Here is a 23,201-nt window from a genome sequence, read left to right as displayed (position 1 = left end):
GCCCAAGTGCATACAGCATAGCAAGTGGAAGAGCTGGGATTAGAACCCAGGTCTTCTGACTCCTAGGCAGGGGATGAAGCAGAGATTTCTTTGGACAAGGGAAGGATCATAAGGCACAGAAAGGAAGGCCAGAAGTCTTTGCCAGGAACCGATGTCAACTTGAATAATCTTTGCCAAATGGAGTACCTTAATTCATGACTCACTGAAAATATAATTGTCTGAATGTGTAAATATTTAAACCCACTAGGAGGTGGATTTGGACAGGTATGAAACATATTCTGGTGACCCTTTGAGCTTGGGGAGTTTTAGATTCGAGAATCATTAGAGAAGCAGTGTGGCTCGGTGGAAAGAGCCCGGCTCTGCGACTTGTCAGCTGTGACTGTGGGCAAATCACTTAACTTCTCTGAGTCTCAGTTACCTCCCCTTTAAAATGGGAATTACGACTGTGAGCCTCACGTGGGACAACCTGATTACCCGGTATCTACCCCAGCACTTAGAACAGTGCTCGGTACATAGTAAGCATTTAACAAGTACCAACATTGTTATTATTATTATTTTATAAGAGTAGGTATTTCCCAGAATTCTCTACATATCTTTTTGAGAGCCATGGAGGAGCCAATCAACGAATCAGGTAGACCGAGACAAGGAGAAGCTCACGCTCTCCCTTCCGGATCCCCCTAGTCTGTTGCTTTTCCTCATCCACGTGACTAAAATGGAAGTTTTTAGGTATAGTAAAACTTGTTATAAATTTCTCTGTGATTCAGTTTCCTCAACTGTAAAATGAGGAATCAGTACATGTTCCTTCCCCATTTAGCCCCATGCAGGACAGGAACTGTGTTCGACTTGATTGACGAGTAAATATCCCAGTGCTTAGAACAAGGCTTAACGCATAGTAAGCATAGTAAGTGCTTAACAGATAGAAGAAAAAAAAAAAAATCTGGATTTTGAGTATGGATGAGTTACGGTATTTATGTACATATCCAAAAGTCATTTGGGTGCCTATCTCCCCCACTAGACTACAAACTCCTTGTGGGCAGGGAACGAATCTACCAACTCTGTTGCATTGTAGTTTTGGCATTTGTTCAGCGCTTACTATGTGCAGAGCACTGTTCTAAGCGCTGGGGTAGATAGAGGGTCATCAGGTTGTCCCACGTGGGGCTCACAGTCTTCATCCCCATTTTATAGATGAGGGAACTGAGGCCCAGAGAAGTGAAGTGACTCGCCCACAGTCACACAGCTGACACGTGGCAGAGCCGGGATTCGAACCCATGAACTCTGACTCCCAAGCCTGGGCTCTTTCCACTGAACCACGCTGCTTCTCTAAGTATTCACTCAAGTACTTAGGGCAGTGCTCTGCACACAATAGATGCTCAATAAATACAATTGATTGATTGAATCCCATCTCCATCTTACAGGCGAGAAACCTGAAGCCCAGTAAAATAAGTGACTGGATCACGGTCACAGAGCAGGCCGGTGACAAAACTGGAAATATGAGCAGGTTACCTGACCGGCAGGACTCATTTGAGAAGAACACGGCCTAGTGGAGAGAGCACAGGCCTAGGAGTCAGAGACTTGGGTTCTAACCGCGGCTCGGCCATTTGCCTGTTGGGTGACCCTGGACAAGTTGGTTCATTCAATCAATTGTATTTATTAAGCGCTTACTCTGTGAGGAGCACTCTACTAAGCAACTGGGAGAGCTGTTCAACGACAATCAACAGACACATTCCCTGCCCTCAGTGAGTTTACAGTCTAGAGAAGAGCTTACTCAATTGTATTTATTAAGCGCTTACTCTGTGAGGAGCACTCCACTAAGCAACTGGGAGAGCACAATATGACAATCAACAGACACATTCCCTGACCACGGTGAGTTTACAGTCTAGAGACGAGCTCACTTAAGCGGGTCTCCATTTCTTCACCCGCACAATGGGGATTACATACCCATTCTCAAGAGCCCGGGCTTGGGAGTCAGAGGTCATGGGTTCGAATCCCGTCTCAGCCACTTGTCAGCTGTGTGACTGTGGGCAACTCACTTCACTTCTCTGTGCTTCAGTAACCTCATCCGTAAAATGGGGATTAACTGTAAGCCTCACGTGGGACAACCTGATCACCCTGTATCTACTCCAGCGCTTAGAACAGTGCTCTGCACATAGTAAGCACTTAAAAAATACCAGCATTATCATTATTATTATGATTAATTAGCCTTTGAGCCCCATGGGCCACACAGACTGTATCCAACCTGATGATCTGTATCTAGCTTAGTGCTCTGCACATAGTAAGCGCTCAATACATAGGATTGAATGAATGAGTCTACCTTAGTGCAGGGCAGAGTAAATGTTTAACAAGTGCTCCAATCAATATCATCATTATTTTTATCACGGACATTGTTCTTGCCATTAAGCCACGCACTGTGGGTGATCTGGAAGGTCTAGAACAACTATGAACTACCCTAAAATTCTTCAACCGCTACACAAGCGTCACGCTTTCACAAGCACCAACTGGATCAGAGCCATTACGCCTTGGGGTGGAAATGAGACGTGAGATTTGAAAGATATCTAATAGTAAAGGCCATAAATACCTGGATAATTCCAAGGTTGCCTCTAAACTGCAAATGCTATACAAACTAAGATCCTGAGATCTGTTTTATTGAGTGGCTCATTGGTCGGGCTTGCTTGATAACAGATACATTTTTTATTACACTATGCTAATATCCAAATTTCCTCACGCAAACTAGGCACACACAGTCGATACACGTCCTGCGATGAAATCTTCCAAGTTTAAAAGGAATAAAATCCAAACCAGCCAAGATAAATGAACTTGACATTAATAGAAACAAAACTATGGCCACCACGACACTGATAAGTTCTTGCTGTTATATCATTTAGTTGCAATTAATCAACTATTCCTGGATCAATGCTACATATAGATTACAGGCTGTTAATTTTCATTTTGAAAAACAACATGACCTTTGAAGATGCTTTCACTGAACAAAAAAAGTTTGCCTCTACACTCCAGCAATCTATTAAAAGCCTAATGTGCTAGACATTTTTAGCAGTGAAGCAAACACCTTAAAAATAAACAGGGAAAATATTTGGTTTTTGTTAAATACTTTCAGCCCCAGCTTTCAAATTTTCATATCAGGGAGAGTGTGGTGTGGATATTTAAAAAAAATGTAAAGTGATTCTGTAGTATGCTAATTTTAATAGAATTTTATTTATTAGGCGAACAGGTTTATTCATGTAAATACAATTGACTCTGGAAACCAGATTATTATTAACTTCCCCACTGCAAAATTTTTACCAACTTGTTACTTTTAAACAGGGGCAAAGAAAGTTTTGCCATTTCCTCTCGTGAATGGGTCATGATTTCATCTATGCACTAGCAAAATGATCTGGATAGTTAAACAATAAAATCAGATGATTTAGTCATAGACACGCTGTCACTGGATACTGCACTTGCATAGAAATTCCTTGGCTGGTGAAGGACTCAGATGTCACGGATGAAATTGCGTAAAAGATCTAAATCAAATCTCGATGATTTTGGGCGGGATTCTTGTGGCGGAGCTGGAGCCCACGATTTTTAGCCTTCGTGGATTATCTGAAATGATCCAGATGAATTCACCTCTAGCCCTAAACTCCTTAGAGAATGTTGCTTTTTTCTAGATAAACCACCATCACGCCACTGGATTTGAATCTGGTTGCTGGGGGTTCCACTTTCTAGAGAACGTGTGGCCAAGTGCCTTCCACCAGTCTTTAAAATCAACGCAAGAGCTACAAAGGAGATACACAAAATATTCCATCAGCCTACTACAGACAAAGTCTGTGTCGGAGAGGGGGAAAAAAAAGATCTTATTAATGTCCCATAATTTCTTTCAAACGGTGGGGTTCTGAGATAATGACCACATGGAGCTATTTACAAGTTGTTAACCTTAACACTTGACAGGCAAGGATCTTTGAACTAGTTGGATTTCTGCCTTGAAACTTACAAGACCGCAAACTGGAAAATGGTTTCTATGCTTTTAGATCTAGCCTGGATACCTACCCGGATTTCTAAGAATATTCTGTTCATTTTCTCCCCCCAACCTAAGTACAATCAGTACGTGCAAAGAACACAAAAGGCCAGCAGTATACTTGGAAGAGAGTCTCGATCAAAGAAGAGACAAAACTACCATTATTAAATATCCAATCTGCCTTATTACTGGGATAAGTAGTGTTTTATTTCAGTACCTCAGAATCTCAGAACTAGAGGTAAAAAAATGAAGTTTAATGTAGGAGTTTAGCAATGGGCCGTTTATATCACAAATGTGCCTACGATTCAGATGATTCTGGAAAGTAGTTTTCTTTCCCTTTGTTGACTGTAATATTTAACCCCACTACCAATGTTGTGATATAATTCGCAAACCCCGATAACTACATCCTCAAAGGGAACATCAGTTCACATTTTTCTCATGACAAACCCCGCTGCCAGAGTTGGAAGGCGTAACATACCACTGACACCAGCAAATCGGAGAAGCAGAACACTGAGCAACTGTAAGCGTTATTTACTTGGATGTCAGTCTGTCCCAAGTCCCCTCCAAAAGTCATTTCTACTAGCTTTCCTTTTAAACCTGAGAGGAAATTCTCTCTATCTCTCTCTCTCACACACACATACACACACCCAAGAAAGGGAAGATAATATAAACATGAAAATTAATCACAGTCCTAAAAATTACCTAAAATTGCAGCACTAAATGCAAACTGCCGAAAATCACAGGCAGCCATTCAGTGGGTAAAAATCACTTACTGAATTGCTCCATCCCTGGAAACCCCCTATTCATAATGATGAGGCACTTTGAATAAAGCATTCTGTTATTCTTATTCTTCCAAAGGGGTGTGACTACTTGTAAAGCAAAAATCAATGTCAAGCTACCAGTGTCCTTTTAAACCAGATGCAGCTGAATACAATTAACACATTAATTTTTTTTTTTCCTATCTAAATATGGCATAGGTTTGTTCTATTTCAGAGAACACGAGAGAAGAAAGAATTGCAAGTACTTTACAGAATGAGTTATGAAAAATAATCTGATCAAAATACAAGAAAAGAAATAAACCAAGAAAATCTACCAGATTTCGGGACGCTTTTACCGCACTGAAAAAAATCTGAAAGCAAAGAGACCTCTGAAAGACCCACACCAATGATTCCCAGAATTGAGTTTTTTATTTCATTATGTTGGACTCTTCTTTCACAACACTCGATTTATGAAATCACTATTCTAAATCAGAAAGTAAAGGTGAAAATGTCTTTTCAACCCAAAGGCCACTAATTATGAGTTTTATTAGATTTGTCACTGGTTCAGTAAATCTAAGTGACTAATCAGTTGTCTGAAGTGTTTTGTGGAAAATAAGCCTCTTAGGAGTCTTCTCCTGTCACTTTTTTTATTGGCCAAAAAAGGTTAAAGGTTAACTCATGAGAGGATTGATTTACTCGTGTGTGTGTGTTTGTGTATGGAAAAAGCTATACGTTGTACAAGTGTTTTCTCTTTTATTTAAAAAAAAAAAAAAAAAAAAAAAACTTACAAAACTCAATTTTTTCATTGGCTCTTCCCAACCCCCACACTTCCTCACTACCTTTTATATTTCTTATCAAAATTCAAATCAAAACTGATGTCCCAGGATAAATCACATAGTGAGGACTGAAGACCCAATCTTCCAAAGCATTGCTTTGTTTTTCAGATTATTAACAATAAAACAGAATAAGATCTGCACATCACTTGAAGGAACATTTGTTGTCAGAGTGTCTGCCTGCTTACTGGAAGGATAACTTCCCCTTTCTTTCAATTTTCATAATCATCCCCAGCAGAATATTTAGTCCTTTTTTAGTTTTAAGCCTGCTAATTCTCTCAAGAGACTCGATGAAGACCCTCAACAGCGTTTGCTTGTCTGACCTCAAAAGATATTTTCCTAATACTCTCTACTAATCCAGTTGGTCTTAGGGTAAAATGAAGAATGATTTCCCAGCGGATATAACAGCTCCATCCGTGCACATGTTAACTACTCTTCCAAAACACATGTCTCAGTGCATCGCTTGGGACTGGTCCAAATAAAATGGGAACCTGTAGCTTTACCAAGTCCCCAAGAGCAAAAGCCTTCTGCCAGGGAGCAGAAATCTGAGTTCTTGATCTGGGCTTCACGATCTCACATTCCAACGTAAGTCTACATAGGCTATTCTACAGTTTAGGACACTTCTCAGCATCAGTTTCTGCGAAGAAACTGGGGACCCGTCCTTCTTTTCATTCATTCAATTCAATAGTATTTATTGAGCGCTTACTATGTGCAGAGCACTGTACTAAGCGCTTGGAATGAACAAGTCGGCAACAGATAGAGACAGTCCCTGCCATTTGACGGGCTCACAGTCTAATCGGGGGAGTCGGACAGACAAGAACAAAGACAATAAATAGAGTCAAGGGGAAAAATATCTCGTAACATCTTCTCAACGGCTCCCCGAGGAACCATTCGATTATCGTTATTATCATCGTTATTATTATCATCATTAGCTGCTAACACCATTATCATTAGCTTCACACGTATTAATACAATTAGTATTGATTTTGTCCTTCTGTCTCCCCCCGATTAGACTATAAGCCCTTCAGTGAGCTGGGACTGTCTCTATCTGTTGCAGATTTGTACATTCCAAGCGCTTAATACAGTGCTCTGCACACAGTAAGCGCTCGATAAATACTATTGAATGAATGAACGAATGAAGAACGGCTTCGTCCATGCACTCCTTCTCTCCTGTTCTGTCGTCTGCTACATCGTTACAGTGTTCTCTCCCAAAAGCCTAATACAGTGCTCTGCACACACTACGATGGACTGACTTGCTAAGTGCCAGGAACTGAACTGAGCCCAGAGGTAGGTATAAGTTAATCAGGTCGGACACAATCCTTGCCCTACGTGAGGCTCGCAATCTTAAGTAGAAGAGGCAACAGGGACTTGATCCCCATTTTACAGATGAGGAAACTGAGACCAAGAGAAATTAAGCGACTTACCCAGGGGTACAGGGGGCTAACGGCAGAGCCGGGATTAGAAACCAGGTCATCTGACTCTCGGGCCTGGTTTAATAAATATTATGTCAAGTTCTACTTTGAATTACTTCATTAAATATTTTACAATAGTAACAGCAAAATAGCAGTGTTATTTTTCATGAGGTTCTGAGACAGATCCTAATGTCTAGCATGTGAAAGTCTGGGCAACGTCCTGCAAAATAACTGGTTACTCATGTTTCAGCCTCATTTTCGGGGACCGGAACAACTTGGTTATAACACAGGGCGTGCCTGCATGCATATATATCATATATACATGAGAAGCAGTGTGGCCTAGTGGAGAGAAGACAGGCCCGGGAGTCAAACGATCTGGGTTTTAATCCCGGCTCTGCCGACCGCATGCTGTGTGATCTTGGGCGAATCACTTGACGTCTCTGTGCCCCAGATCAGCTGTTCTCCCTCCAATTTAGACTGGGAGCCCCACGCGGGACTGGCACTGTGACCCAGCTAATTAAACTCTACCCACCCCAGCACTCAGGACAGTGTTGGACAGTCAGAAAGCACATAAATACAGTTTTAAAAATTGTATTGAGAGCATCATACCCTGTCAACGTATAAACTTCTTGCGCAAGGGGCTATATTAGCTCAACCCTTTGAAACTCCAGGAGGCCTAGGACCGAGTCTTGCACTCACGGAACGTGCAACTTGAAACCTAAAAATCGGGGGAATCTTTCACTCCCATCGTATGCTTCCGAGCACAAAGTACAGTGTTCGGCCTATAGCAGAAGCTTGATAAATACTGCTGAAGTAAGGAGAAAGTGGAAGGAGGCTGGAGACAGGGACCGGGAGGTGGCTGACGATGCACTTGGAGACTCAGAAAACACTTCTAATGAACAAGAAGTTTAAAAATCAAAACCAGACCTTGAATACTCAGACTAATATTACCTCCCAGCAGATTCTCCAAATGCCATGTGCTGCTAACTTTATTGGATGACTATTCCCAGGGAGTCAGGAATTCGGGAAAAGGTTATGCCTAAATATTGGCCAAACGGTTTCGGTAGGGATGGTTTTGGGGGGAGACACACGAAAGAGATGAAATGAAATTTTCCTAAATAAGCCCGGGTGCTCGCCAACCCTGAAAAGTTGTCTTAGGTCACGGCAGGAGAAGAGCAATTAGATGAGATATACCGAAGGATTTTCAGACCGCCGAAATTAAGGAAGGGAACGGTTAACCAAGGGAGGCTTTGAAATCTTCTCTTCTAGAGGTCTCTAATGACAGGATCGATGGGTTTAGAATGTTTTAAGGCCGTCCCGCCTGGAGGCAGGGGCAGGAATTATCTGAGGTCTCCTGCAGCCCTATAATTTTATGAATGTGAGTCATTTTGCATCCGTAAGAGGAAAATCACTGCTTCAATAAGTCAGCATCTCTCAGAATCGCAACCAGATATTTCTTCTTTTCCTATTCGAACAGAAAACACGACTCGGCCCCTCGGGGGCAAGAACCGTGCCACGTAGGTTTCCTGCCTACTCCCGTGAATGGACTACAGTGTTCCGCTCACCTCCCGAGTAGGTGTATCAGTAAATCCCGACACATAAGACGATGTTTCCTCACCTCTGATTCCTGGATTAGACGATCTAGATTATCTATCGAGTTCCCGTAGAACAAAGAAACTTGCCAAATGTTGGGTGGCGACCGCACGGCAGCTTTGCTGGAACTCACAGAGTGCCAGCTCTAAGGACTGACACGAGCAGCAAATGGGCACTCCGTTGAGACGCCATCTCTCAGGAAGCCCTAAAGAATGTAGGCAGAGCAAGGAGATACCAGTAGGACGCTTGTGAAGTGAACGTGTCTGAGTTTTAAGAGCTCTTTGAAGTGCAGCAGCGGGAGCCTACTGGAAAGGGTACGAGCCGGGAGTAAGGAGATCACTCTTCTAAAACGTCACTTTGTGCACCTCCAACCATTGCCCATTCCTCTCGGCATTTAGCAGAGACTTCCGCCAAGGCACTCGGTCGGTTACTAACTCCCTGCTTCTCCTCTCCCACTACATTCCCATTCTCACTCACCCTTTGCTCCTTCCAATCCAACCTACTCACTGTGCCTCGTTCTCATCCAGTTCACCGCCCAATTTTCTCCTGCCCTCCCTTCCGTCCGGAACTCCTTCCCCTTCATTTCCAGGAGACCACTGCTTTCCCCACTTTCAAAGTCCTTCCAAAATCACAAGTCCTCCAGTAGGTCTTTCCGGGCTCGTCTCTCTTCTCCTCCTCCTAGTCCCCCTCAACTGCCGTTTCAGTATTTCTTCATCGCCTAAGCTCTCGGCTAGTCATCCCTATCACCCACCACCTCCCGACCCCCTATAACACTTAGGTACAGCCATCTTTATATTCCATTTTTCTTTTCCTATAAGCAAACTATCTCCGTGTCTATCAGCCCCACTGGATTGTAAAGTTTCTCGGCAGCAATCGATCACTGGCATTTATTGATCGCTAAATCTGGGTATCGCACTTCACTAAACACTTGGGAGAGTTCAAGAGGGTTGGTGGAAACAATCACTGCCCACAGGAGTTTACACCCTACTACATTAACTCTATTGTACTCTTCCAATTAGCATTTAGTATAGTTGCCGGCACAGAGTATCGGCTAATAAATACTATTAATTTCAACATCTTTCTTCATTGTATCTCTATAATGGCTTACGATTCCATTTCCAGTTGGGGGGGTATTCTTCTTCAGGACTTGTAGAAGTAAAGATATTTCCTGAGCAACCATTGGGCGCAGAGCACCGTACTTGATGCTTGGGAAAGCGCCAGAGATGCGTGATTCGCATTTCTTGCCCACAAGGAGATTAAAGTGTAGAAGGGGAGACAAAGGTAAAAAATATTTACAAGTAGCACAATCAAACTATCCGGCGACTTCAGAGTACGCATTTGGAAGCATCTGATTTATCTGGGACGAGTTTGCCTTCTCTATTTACTCTTCTTACTTTCACATTGCTCGTATTTTGCTGGGCATTCCTTTGGCCTTTAGGTTTTGGATTTTTTCCCAAAAACTGACTTCTAATGCTGTTGCTGCATAAGTCCCCTCAGGCCCACACAATGGTCTCAACCTGGCATTATTAAATAATAATGTTAAGAACCAAGAAATTCCAAGCTCCGCTGGCAGACACCCAAGTTCATTAGTACTTACAAAGTGATTCAATCCGACTGGCCTCGTGGTTCGGCAGAATTGGAAAGTAGTTAGGGAAAAACAGCATGACCTAGCGGAAAGAGACATGGGAATCGGGGATTTAGAGGTCTGGGTTCTAATCTCAGCTCTGCCGGATCTAACCTGCCGTGTGACCTAGGGAAAGACACTCTATGCCTCAATTTCTCATCTGTAAAATGGGAGCCAGATACCTGCCCTCTTAAGTTGTGCCCCAAAGTGGGAACGGGATCGTGTCTTATCTAATTACATAATTAATCTAATTAATCTTCTTTCTCGGTGTACTGCTTGGCCCCTAGCAAAGCACCTAAGTACCTGAATAAGACGATAAGTTCTACCATGTCTATTTTAAACATTGCTACTTACCCAAGACAGAGAGTTAACTAACAGTGTCTGACCTGCAAAGTGATGACTTCTGAATCTGCAGAGACACAATCAAGACAGAGATCTTGTTTTTTGAAGTCCTGACTTTTTTTGAGATTTCTGTCAACCCTGCCCACTTTAGGCCACCTACCAAACTCATCTAAGACACTTCACATTCAAACTATTATCAATGGCGACTTTCAAGTCTTTTCTTTTATTTTTTTTTCAAGTTGACTCTTTAAAAAACCTTGCAAGCATTTGACCTGCCAAAATGTACTGCACACTGTACATGCCGAAATGAGATTCAAGAAGAGAGTTCTCAGTCTGACCGAACATTACATTTTTTAGGCCGGCAAACTTTGAAGACAGACTATTTCCTGGGTTCCGTGAGTTCTCGTTCCGCTTTTGATGGAAGCTCTCCTCTCTAGTGCTTTTGTTTTCCTTTTGTTTATTTGTGGTGGGTTGTTTTTCTTTTCTTTATTTGTGGTGGGATGTTTGTCTCCTGACAGAGAGAACCTCTACCAGCCTATTTTTCCTTTGGTTTATTTGTACAGTCTGGACCTCAAATTTTAGATGCTAAGGTAAACCCGATCCAACTGCTATTCAATGAGCCAAATGGGAGTTTGACTGGATGGTTAGTCATCAATCAGTGTATTTATCGAGGGTTTACTGTGTGCGGAGCACTGTACTAGTGCAGGGGAAGCAGCGTGGCTCAGTGGAAAAGAGCCTGGGCTTCGGAGTCAGAGGTCATGGGTTCGACTCCCAGCTCTGCCACTTGTCAGCTGTGTGACTGTGGGCAAGTCACTTCACTCCTCTGTGCCTCAGTTACCTCATCTGTAAAATGGGGATTAACTGTGAGCCTCACGTGGGACGACCTGATTACCCTGTATCTCCCCCAGCGCTTAGAACAGTGCTCGGCACATAGTAAGCGCTTAACAAATACCAACGTTATTATTCTTATTATTACTAATGCTTGGGAGAATACCACATAACAGAGTCGGTAGACAAGGTTACCTGCCCACAAGGAGCTTACGGGATCGAAGGGACTGTTGAGCCCTCAACATCTGAGGATTTCTTACATTTTTTCACTTGCAAAATCTTACAGATAAACAAATGTTGGAGCAAATCTCCTTGGGTTCTTTAACCACGAGACTTCACATTTGCATACCGGAGTAATAATAATAATGTTACTATGTGCAGAGCACTGTTCTAAGAGCTAGGGTAGATACAGGGCAATCAGGTTGTCCCCCGTGAGGCTCACAGTCTTAATCCCCATTTTACAGATGAGGAAACTGAGGCCCAGAGAAGTTAAACGATTTGCCCACAGTCACCCAGCTGACAAGTGGTGGAACCGGCATTCGAACCCATGACCTCTGACTCCCAAGCCCGGGCTCTTTCCTCTGAGCCACGCTGTACTAGTGGGATACTCGCTGTCCAAGGAGCACTGAGATCTGGTGAAAAACAGATTCAAAAGGGCAAAAACAGAGACTCTGGGGCCGACACGGACCTGGCCCAAGTCCAAGGGAATGAGCATGACTCTTGGAATCGGGGAACAGGGATCCTCCTTCCTGTTCTGCCTGCACAAGCACTTCCCAACGGGTTGTCCCTCTGCCTGCCGACTCGAGGCACTCCGTACGCCGGCATGAGGGGCACTGTGCAAGCCACGAGTACCGTAATCAAGTCCTCCGTGCTCATCCTTAGATCCCGATGGAGGACGCCACGCGCCGCACGGCCAACACACGAACTGTCATTGACTGGGCAGGTTGGACTAAGGCACAAAATTCATTTCAACTTTTAACGACGGACTTGGATGCATCCCACAACACAAGTGGCTGGAATGACACCCGCTGCAAAATAGCCTCATAGGAAAAGAAGAATTGCATCTGGGGCAGTCAGCTGCCTTCACATTCCCATGCCCACTAGAAGGAGACCCCGGCCACATGCTCTCTCCCCAGTATGTGTGAACGGGAGCGCGGAATGAATAAGGGGGACTGGGAAGACTACGAGTCAGTAAGCAATTCCAAAATGGCCCTTTCTCGATGACAACTGCCGTGGCATCACCTCTGAACCAACGGAAAGGGAAAATCGAGTTGACCCTGTCAACTGTATCAATATATATAAATAAAAATGTATAAAAAATTAATAAATAAAAACTATATCAAAATAAAATTTATTTCTTTATGAACTTACACCTCTGTAATAATAATGTCGGTATTTGTTAAGCGCTTACTATGTGCCGAGCACTGTCCTAGGCACTGGGGTAGACACAGGGGAATCAGGTTGTCCCTCGTGGGGCTCACAGTCTTAATCCCCATTTTACAGATGAGGTAACTGAGGCACAGAGAAGTTAAGTGACTTGCCCACAGTCACACAGCTGACTGTCACATGACAGCCTGACTTGACCCTCCATTTTTAACCTCAAATCACGATAGAAAGTGGCGAGCCTTCCTGACTTTCCCAGGGATGTGTTAAAACTGCAGTCACGCGCTAATTAAGACGAGAAGCAGTATGGCCTAGTGGAAAGGGCATCGTCATGAGAGTCAGAGGACCTGGGTTCTAACGCTGCCTCTGTCAACTTGTGTGTCGTGTGTCCTTGGGCGAGTCACCTCACTGTGCCTCGATTGCCTCATCTGTAAAATGAGGATTAAGACTGTGAGCTTGATTACCTTGTAATAATAATAATAATTATGGTATCTGTTAAGCAGGGACACGTGTCAAGTCCTGTTCTAAGCGTTGGAGTAGACACAAGGTCAGACACAGTCCCTGTCTCACATGGCATTCACAATCTTCATCCCCATTTTACAGAGGAGATAACTGAGGCACAGGGAAGTCAAATGACTTGTCCGAGGTCACACGGCAGACAAGTGGCAGAGTCGGGATCGGAACCCACCTCCTCTGATTCCCAAGTCCTGGCTCTTTCCCCTAGGTCACGCGGCTCCTCTGGTCCTACTGCTCCTCCAGCGCTTCTATCTGCTCCAGTGCCTAGTACAGTGCCTGTCCCATAGTAAGCGCTTCACAAACACCGTTCCAAAAAATAGTCCGGATGCACCCAAAATGTGATAAATGCGGTGCTGTAGACAGCAGGTATTAGGAGTCCCCTGTCAAAATCTAATACACTCTACAGGTTTTTTACCCACTCTGGCTTCCCTGACCAAATGGTGAGAAGAAAGAGGAATGGGTCGAGTTGGATTTCTAACTTTAAAATATTTCTGTCTTCCAGGGCGATGGGATAATAACGTTGGTATTTGTTAAGCGCTTACTATGTGCAGAGCACTGTTGCAAGCCCTGGGGTAGATACAGGATAATCAGGTTGTCCCACGTGCGGCTCACAGTCTTCATTCCCATTTTACAGATGAGGGAACTGAGGCACAGAGTAGTTAAGTGACTTGCCCACAGTCACAGGAGCTGACAGGTGGCAGAGCCGGGACTCGAACTCACGGCCTCTGACTCCCAAGCCCGGGCTCTTTCCACTGAGCCACGCGCTTCTCATGGGATCAATGTAGATACGCAAATACGTTAGCAGTAACGGTGATAGTACCGATTAAGTGCTTACTGTGTACAAAGCACTGTACTAAGCACTGGGAGATTATACCCAGACGAGAATTTGATACTGACCCTGTCCCCGACAGGGCTGGCGAGCTATGAGTTTCAGTGGGGAGAAGGGATCGGAGGCAGACCCTGCAGGAGCGTGGCTCAGTGGCAAGAGCCCGGGCTGAGGAGTCTGAGGTCGTGAGTTCTCATCCCGGCTCCGCCCCTTGCCTGCTGTGTGACCTTGGGCAAGTCACTTAACTTCTCGGTGCCTCAGTTACCTCACCTGTAAAAATGAGGATTTAAAAATGTGAGCCCCATGTGGGACAATCCGATTACCCTGTCTCTACCCCAGCGCTTAGAACAGTGCTCTGCACATAGTCAGCGCTGAACAAACGCCACAAATACCAGTATTATTAGGAACGCTGAAACGTTAAAACGACAGAAACGAACGGACAAAATCATCTCAAAATCTCAACGAGGTTGGAAGAGTCTGAGAATGCCGGGGAGAGGGGGCAATTTTTATTCGGCGGTCCAGCGAGCCTGGAGCATATCCCGGAAGCAGGGACCCTCAAGTGGTGGGAGGGAAGGGAGATCGTTTCAACCGATGCACAGTTACTTTTTATTTTGCTTATTGCAGCCTTCATCGCACGCGAGCCCATTTATATGCTCTCTATGGTGGGGTATGTACAATGGAGTCCGCGTCTCTTTCATTAGATCAGAATTCATCATGCAGAAGAATGAAAGACCACTGTGATATATTGAATCTGAAGGGTGGGTGGGGGAGGACAAGGGGAGAGAAGGAAGAGAGAGAAGAGGAGGAGAGTCAGGCCAGCTACACTCCAGAAAGACTTTCAGTGTGCACCACCTAACCTTCCAAGACTAAACAGTATTTGAAGCAAGAAAAAGTTTTCCTTTTGAAGTCATTCTTCTTTTGATTGGTTTCCCATTGAGACTATAGTAAAAACAAGCAAACAAACAAACAAACGAACGGGTATTTAATGTCATCGCACTGTAATCCGATACCTGGATGAGATGGGGTGTGGGAAATGGATGGACCCGGTGGTTTCTGTCAGGTATCACGTTTTCCCTTTACATTTTTAAGTACAAAAAAGTAAATATTTTTTCTTCCACAAAATTATTTCTGTTGCTCTCTCTCACACGTGAACGCACCTGGGCATTCTCTGAAACCCAGTAGTGCTTACTCAGCAGAACTGCTTGATTTTTATTATCACGATCGGTTTATACTTTCACAAGCCCCAAGGTGTGGAAATAACGACTTCATAATGACTTAAATCATCGAAGTCGCAGATGAGCTCTAAGAGCCAACCCGTACCGATCCCACTGTTCTAATCACATTTTCCGGTAGGTTCTCCATTTCGTCGTATAACTTTCGTTCCATCTCAAGCGAATGCCATTCATTCAGCTCACCTAATGACTAATTAAAGTTTTAGGGAAAAAATAACAGAGATTGTCCTTGCGGGTGAAACTAAACAACAGCATTCAAAACACACCCAGACTTCATCAGTAGAGAGATGTGGTCTCTGGGGGAACCTTGGGGGAAGAAAATCTTGACTAAAAGCAGCTCATCGTGTCTAAATAAGATGTTCTACTGAAAGAAGAGCAATTCACCGTGCTGTGGTATTTAATACCTGAATTTACCAGGGTAAGGAAAATGCCTGAAGTATCAATTAATAGCTTTTGTGCTCTGGGTGGTACCACACAACTGAAACAGAAGCATTAAGTGGGAGCAGGCGAGTAGATTTTTAACCCAGTGGGTCTCTTGGACTCGACCTCCCAATAAACCTACCGACCGTTTCAGTAAAATCGAGTATAATTCACTTGGTCGACATTTACAGAGTCAGGTATCTATGTCTCCTCTGAAAATGAGAGGTTACAAGGCAGGGAAGTCCTGTCACGAAAAATGTTCACTTTAAGAAAGAAAAATATCATTTTTAAGGGCCTTTTGATTAAAAAAAACCCCACTTTTTTATAAATCCTGGCAGTCCAGATACAGTACCCGAGCCTGTATTTTATTTTTTTAAGCCCAAAACACAAAAATGGGCCATGAAACTTATTAAGATATCTTTTCTTTATTTCCCCCCCAGTTCAGCAGTACGAAATGATAAATTGCAGACGTGGAGACTGTAAGCCCGCTGTCGGGTAGGCACCGTCTCTCTTTGTTGCCGAATTGTGCTTTCCACGTGCTTAGTACAGTGCTCCCCACACAGTAAGCGCTCAATTAGTACCATCGAACGAAGGAATGAATCTAACTCCTATCTATATGCTCAGCCCTTGGATTACAGTTTGTCTGAACTTCAGTGAGATTCTATCTCGTTTCATTAATATCGCTCCCCAGACAGGCTGGTTGCATTCAAACAAAAATATTCCGGGTGGCTATTGCAGGACTTGTTTATTTCCCTACGGAAAAACGTTTCTAAGTAGTATCTGTTGTTGCTTTCTTGGGATCGAATGCATGCGTGTTGAGGTAGAGTGAGGGGGGTTAGAAGGCTTGTGTGCGTTTGAATACGCGTAGTCCAAGAAAGGCACTTGATGGAGAAAAAGAGAATCCTTCTATAAATGTTCCAGAGATGACAAGCAGTCACTGTCCCTCGGTTTATATTCTGCTAATCCCGCCCTTATTCGCTGCATAACACATGAAAGACAATTACAAGGGTAATTTAAATCCCCAAACAGCAGAGCTTTTGAAAAGTGCCACAGCTAGTCGGAAGCTTTCACGATTTCTGGTAAGTCACTTTTCATACAGCGATCATAATCGGAAAGGGAAAAAAAACCCAAAACAAACCAAAACAAAAAAAAAAAAAACTGCCCGCTCCCTTTTTTTTAACTGTCAGAGGAGAGTACAGCCCGTCCTCAGATCTGACAGGATCACGGAGTGGCATTTCCACCTTAAATGCTTTCTCCTCTCCCGAGCTTGCCGATCTGCTGAGCTGCACGGGATAAGACCCTTCAAGTTCTGTGGGAAGGGTGGCAGGTAGGGGGAAGGAGAGTGAGTTTTTCACGCGAGGACGACAATTCTTCCAGGAAGGGTTTCCCGTGATGCGGAGCCAAGAGTGTCCAAGTCTAGCCGACGCAACGCTTCCCGAATCCTAGCCTCCCTCCTCATCAGCCGATCATATCAGACTTAATTAAATCCCTTCAAACCGGCCGACGGATGCCCGGGTCCTCTACGAGCTCCTTCCGGGGCCGGGGAGGCTTCCGTAACCCTGGCCGATCTAGGTAGGTCTCTGGCTAGAGAGAACGCGGCGTAGGAAGTCGACACGTAATTTGGTGCGGAACTCCCGGAAGATTATATTCCGCTCCAAAATGTTAAGCAAGTTAATTGCTCACTGCCCTTAACTTCCTCCTAAGGCCGAGCGGCACATCGCAGTAGAGCTATAGCGCCTTCCTCCATCGCTTTGGCATCCTCTGATGGAGAACTCTGGGTGTTGCAGTGTTCGAGGGAACCAAGTTCACGGTATCCTCGCATACTTCCCGTGCCGTTCGGAGGGTGGAGGTCATCCGCGTGAGGCCGGCGTGTGGATTTGCGGTAGAAAAACGACGGGATCGATCTCGATCTCATGAAACGCCAAAACCACCGGGACCCGGACGCGTCCCCGTCGAGAGGGGCGGGTGGGGAGGGATCGCCAACCCTGTACGGTCTCGGGCGTCCACACCGGGAGAGCCCCGCCAGACTGGCCGGAGCATCTTTCCGAGGTCCGGGACGCGGAGCGGGACCACCGTGGACCGGGCGGCCGGGAGACGCACGCCCAGGCTCCCGCCGGAGGGTCGCTTCTAACTGTCTTCATTCTTTCGCTCTGTCACTTGGATTTTGACCTTTCCCCTCCCCGCATTCCGTCAATAACGGTCACGTACAGGGATTCCTCCTCCGTGAATCGGGGAGAACAGATCACGGTCCCCTATGACGGATCCTCTCAAAATCGGAGTCATAACGGAAACGCCGATCGGCCCTTAACTACGGAAGCGTGAGAAGCACCGGCATAATATAGTTCAGTACCAGGCAGAATACAAATTCAGTGCAGGACCACAGGTTCAGATCTTTGATCCCCCCCCCCCCCCCTTTCTTTTTTTTTTGGCAGAAGCTGTGATGTATAAAACCAATTCCACCGAGCAGACGGTACTACGCCGCATATAAATTATCCTTTAAAGAGAGCGAGGCATCCCCAGGCTCACTTTTAAAGAAACGCCGCATAGACGAACCAGGTAGCCACAGAACCATCAGAGGTTCTCAAATGAGACCCGAAACAGATTTTAACAGAGAAAAAAAAAAAAAAAAAAAAAAAACTCCTCGGGAACGGACGACTTTCCGAGCCATCATCCCATTGAGGAGTTTACAACTGCATTTCACCAAACCCGAGCGGTGGCGTTTTTTTTCTTTTAAATCAGAAAAAAAGAGGAGACGAAAGCAGAGCACGATATAGATCGACCTCTCCTATAAGAATAAGCGCCGGAGCCCCGCGTTCCTAGAACTACACTAATCTCGCCATATAAGGTGGAAACGTAGCTCCAAATCACCCTTCGAGGAGGCCGGACTAAACTCGACTCGCCTGTCGGAGCCGGGGAGAGCCACAACACATTTTCCGCATCTTATGGGGGGGAAAAAAGTATCCGCTAGCAAACCACCGCACAAAAACCTCCCCAGACTTCAGGCGTTACTATTCCAGACCCATCCCCAACAATCGACCACACAATAAAGACGGGTCTCACTTTTGTTCCGACAGACCGCGTCGCGCCCGGGAAGACTTTTCTCCCTCGTGTTCGACCCGAGCATCCTGCGCCCTCCCCTTCATTTCCCAGGCTCACATCGGTTCGAGGCCATTCGGGCGGCCGGCCATCGCCCGCACTCGGGCACGCGTCTCCGACGGGAAAGGGGATGACTCCCCACAAGCCGAGGGATCCGGGCCCCGCTCTCCCCTCGGACCGCTCTCTCCGCCGGAGCCGCCCCCTCCCCCCAATACGCACGCAAGCCGGGGGACCCGCTCGGCCGCGTCCGACCCCGGACGTCCGGGCGACCCGACGGCGAAACGGTCGCCGTCCCGTGAGGTCCCCGTCGGCGGCGGGCTCCCGGAGCTCCCCGGCGACTTCGCGGAGAGCCGAGGGCGAAGGAGGCGAAGGGCGGGCACCGGGGCTCGGCGTCGGGGCGTCGGGGCGCGCCTCCACCCTCCTGAAACGAAAAACTCCCCGCTCGGGTCAACCCGCCGGGCTCGCGGGGCGGCGAGGGGAGGCCGACGGACCCAGGGACGACGGTCGGGGTCTAGGCCCCGCTCCGACCGCCCCGTCCCGGGGCCGTTCCCCAACCCGCGAAGGATGGAGGACGGAGGATGCGGTCCCGCGCGGCGGGAAAGGACCGGAGCCGCGGCCGTCGAAGTCCGTCCGTCCCCCGGGCCGCGCCGGGGTCCCCGTCGACTCCCCGATGCCTTCGCCGGCTCGATCCCGTCGGCCGGGCCCTTCGAGGCTAGAGGAGCACCGTGCCGGGCGCCGGGCGTCCACCGCCTCCCTCGTCCTTCGGGGATGGAGCGAAGGGGGTTGATCGATCCGATTCCCGCTAGGAAAGACGAGGGACCGGCCCCCGTCCCACTCGGAGGAGGGGAGCGGGGGCTTGGGCCCGATTCGGGGGCGTCCCTCCGAGGGGCGGGGGGGGCCCGTGCCCGCCGTCTGGCCGAAAGGCCAGGGGAAAAGGCCAAAGGGGGAAGGCAACGAGAGAGAAAAAAATTCCAACGACAAGCCCGAGCCGTGGCCGACGCAGAGGGCCGAGGGCCGAGGGCCCAGGGCCGGGGCGAGCCTAGGCGGGCCGGTCCCGTTAGGTCCCCGGCTCCGTCCGTCGCTTCCCCATGGGGACGGGGAGGGGGGAGATGCCCCCCGCCCGACCCCCGCGGTTTCCCTGGCGGAGAACAACTTCCCCCGCCAACCGGGGCCCCCCGAGCCGGGCACCGATCCCCCCCAAATCCCCACCGGACAGTGCCGGTGCTCCCGACGACGGGCCCGGGGGGGACGGCATCCTTGCACCGGGGGAGGGGGGTGGGGGGTCCCCGCCGCCTCCTCCTCCCCGGTGCCAGGCTGGGGGTGGTCTGCACCCCGGCGGAGGGGGTCCCCCTCCCCGGGGGCGGGCAGGTGGGGGAGGGGGGACCCCCCTCTCCCGGCACTTTTCGGCCCCTCCCGCCGCCTTATTTCGCGGGCCGGTCCTTTCCCCCCCCCCCCCCCCCCGCCCAGCGGAGCCCCCGGAGGGGCGGGAGGGGGGGCGCCCCGGTCCCCCGGCCCCTCTCCCCCGTCCCCCCCCGTCCCCTGCCCCCCAACGTCCCCCCTCCGCCCCCCGTCGCCTTACCTGGAGCCCCCGGCCCGGCCCGGGCTTCGGTCCCTTGGGGCGGCTCAGCCCCGCAGCCTGGGGTCCGGCCGGAGGGGAGGCCGCCCCATCCCCCGGCGGCAGGACGATGACCCCCCTTCCCCGCCGCCGCCGCCGCCGCCGCCGCCGCCGGAGCTCCGACGGGATCCGAACTTTGCGGGGACGTCCAGTACGCTCCCGGACGTCGTCTGGCTGGGGAGGGAGGAGGAGGAGGCAGGGCCGGTTCCAAGTCCGCCGTGCGGGTGGCTGTGAGTCCGTGTGCGGGTGTGGGTGTGCGTGTCCCTCTCTCCCTCCCCGGACTGGGGAGGACGCCTCTCCTAAGAGGACCGCGACAGCTCCGGCTCCTGCTCCAGCTCCTGCTCCTGCTCCAGCTGCAGCTGCAGGATGGGGAAGCGGGGATCGGGAAAGGCGGCGGGGAGCCTCCCCCCCCACCCCCCCTCTCCGGCCCCTGCTCTCCCCAAACTCCTCCCGCCCCGGGAAAACGGTCCTCGGCCGGGGCAGGGCAGGGCAGGGCAGGGCAGGGCAGGGCAGGGCAGGGCAGCCCCGGGACGGGCGACGGAGCCGGAGGGAGGCCGGAGGGAGGCCGGAGGAGGAGGAGGAGAAGCCGGGGGGGACGGGGACGGGGACGGGGACGGAGACGGAGGCTCAGCTCCGGCCAGCTGCGACTGAGGGTTGGGGGCGGGCGGCGCTGGCACTGTGCTGTGCGGCCCGGGAGCCGCTCCTCGCCGCGCCTGACATCACTGCCAGAGAGGAGGGGCCTCCCGTGCAAATGCTGCACGCACACACACACACACACACACACACACACACACGCACACCCCCCCGCCCACCGCCCCCGGCCCCGCCCCCGGCCCGGAGGGAGGGAGGGAGAGAGAGAGGGAGGGAGAGAGAGAGGGAGGGAGGGAGGGAGGGGAGGAGGGGAAGAGGAGGGGGAGGAGGGCAGGGCGGGCAGCGCCTTTGCCTTTTTTTCTCTCCTTTTTTTTCCCCCTTCCCCTTTAAAGGGGCCCCCCTCGGGCCGGGCCGGGCCGGTCAATCCCGCAGCACCAGCGGCAGCGGCCGGACCTGTCGCTCTCCTGCCCTCCTCCTCTCCCCCCCTTTCCTCCTCCTCTGCTTCGTCCCCTTGCTCCTCCTGCCCCCTTTCCTCCTCCTTCTGCCCCCCCTCCTCCTCCTTCTGCCCCCCCTCCTCCTCCTGCTCCCCTTCCTCCTCCTTCTGCCCCCCTCTTCTTCCTCCTCCTGCTCCCCTTGCTCCTCCTGCCCCCCTTCCTCCTCCTCCTGCCCCCTCCTCCTCCTCCTTCTGCCCCCCTCCTCCTCCTCCTTCTGCCCCCCTTCCTCCTCCTCCTGCTCCCCTTGCTCCTCCTGCCCCCCTTCCTCCTCCTCCTCCTCCTGCTCCCCTTCCTCCTCCTGCCGCCCCCCTTCCTCCTCCAGCTCCTGCTCCCTTTCCTCCCCACTCCTGCTCTTCCTCCTCCTCCTCCCCCTCCCCCTGCTCCCCCTGCTCCTCTTGCTCCTCCTGCTCCCCCTCCTCCTCCTCCCCCTCTTGCTCCCCTTCCTCCTCTTCCTGCCCCCCTCTTCGTCTTCTTGCCCCCCTTCCTCCTCCCCCTGCTGCTCTCTTTCCTCCCCCCTCCTCCTTCTCCCCTTCTTGCTCCCCCTGCTCCTCTTGCTCCCCCCTCCTCCTCCCTCTCTTGCTCCCCTTCCTCCTCCTCCTCCTCCTCTTGCTCCCCCTGCTCCTCTTGCTCCTGCTGCTCCCCTCCTCCCCCCCCCTCCCGGGCGCCCCCCCGCGGGCCGGGCAGGTCCTCCTGCCCGGCGCGCACACACACAGAGATACAGAGACAGAGAGACAGAGAGGGAGGGAGAGGCCAGTCCGGGGTTGGGGGGGGGAGGGGGAAGGAAGAGGGAGAAAGCCCCAGTTTCGGGGGGAGAGAGAGAGAGAGAGAGAGAGAGAGAGAGAGAGAGAGAGAGAGAGAGAGCCTGATAGAGGGAGAGCTCAAGGGGGGAAGGAGGGAGGGAGAGCCTGGAGGAGGGAGGACCCTCCTGGGCGGGGGGTGGGGGGTGGGGAGCCGCAGGGACAACTCAAATAAATTCATTCATTCATTTATTGAGCGCTTACTATGCGCACAGCGCTGTCCTAAGTCCCTGGAAAGTCCAACTCGGCCCCGGATTCTAAGAGGGGGAGAGGGGAGGGGGGGGGGGGAGAATCCCAATGACAGGGAGAGAGAGAGAGGGGGGAGAGAGGAGGGGGAGAAGGGGAGAGACTAGAGAAGGGGAGAGGGAGAGAGAAGAGAAAGGGGGAGAGGGGGAGAAAGAGAGAGAGGGGAAAAGTGAGGGGGGAGAGAGGAGGGGGAGAAGGGGAGAGACTAGAGAAGGGGAGAGGGAGAGAGAAGAGAAAGGGGGAGAGGGGGAGAAAGAGAGAGAGGGGAAAAGTGAGGGGGGAGAGAGGAGGGGAGAAGGGGAGAGACTAGAGAAGGGGAGAGGGAGAGAGAAGAGAAAGGGGGAGAGGGGGAGAAAGAGAGAGAGGGGAAAAGTGAGGGGGGAGAGAGGAGGGGGAGAAGGGGAGAGACTAGAGAAGGGGAGAGGGAGAGAGAAGAGAAAGGGGGAGAGGGGGAGAAAGAGAGAGAGGGGAAAAGTGAGGGGGGAGAGAGGAGGGGGAGAAGGGGAGAGACTAGAGAAGGGGAGAGGGAGAGAGAAGAGAAAGGGGGAGAGGGGGAGAAAGAGAGAGAGGGGAAAAGTGAGGGGGGAGA

The 23,201-nt window shown here is 49.6% G+C and overlaps 1 protein-coding gene across 1 annotated transcript in view; it reads right to left on the bottom strand.

The window, feature by feature from the left end:
• PCDH11X (protocadherin 11 X-linked) overlaps positions 1-20,890 on the bottom strand; it is a 1,108,633-nt gene extending 1,087,743 nt beyond the window's left edge. Inside the window, exon 1 of the mRNA XM_029067267.2 lies at positions 20,449-20,890. The gene's annotated coding sequence lies outside the window, so the exon portion shown is untranslated. The remainder of the gene's footprint in view (positions 1-20,448) is intronic.
• Positions 20,891-23,201: the final 2,311 nt, after the last annotated feature.

Source organism: Ornithorhynchus anatinus, chromosome 6 (genome assembly GCF_004115215.2).
Source record: "Ornithorhynchus anatinus isolate Pmale09 chromosome 6, mOrnAna1.pri.v4, whole genome shotgun sequence".
Classification (NCBI taxonomy): domain Eukaryota; kingdom Metazoa; phylum Chordata; class Mammalia; order Monotremata; family Ornithorhynchidae; genus Ornithorhynchus; species Ornithorhynchus anatinus.
Note: the sequence above shows the minus strand (reverse complement) of the source record. Positions and strands in the feature narration are given on the sequence as shown.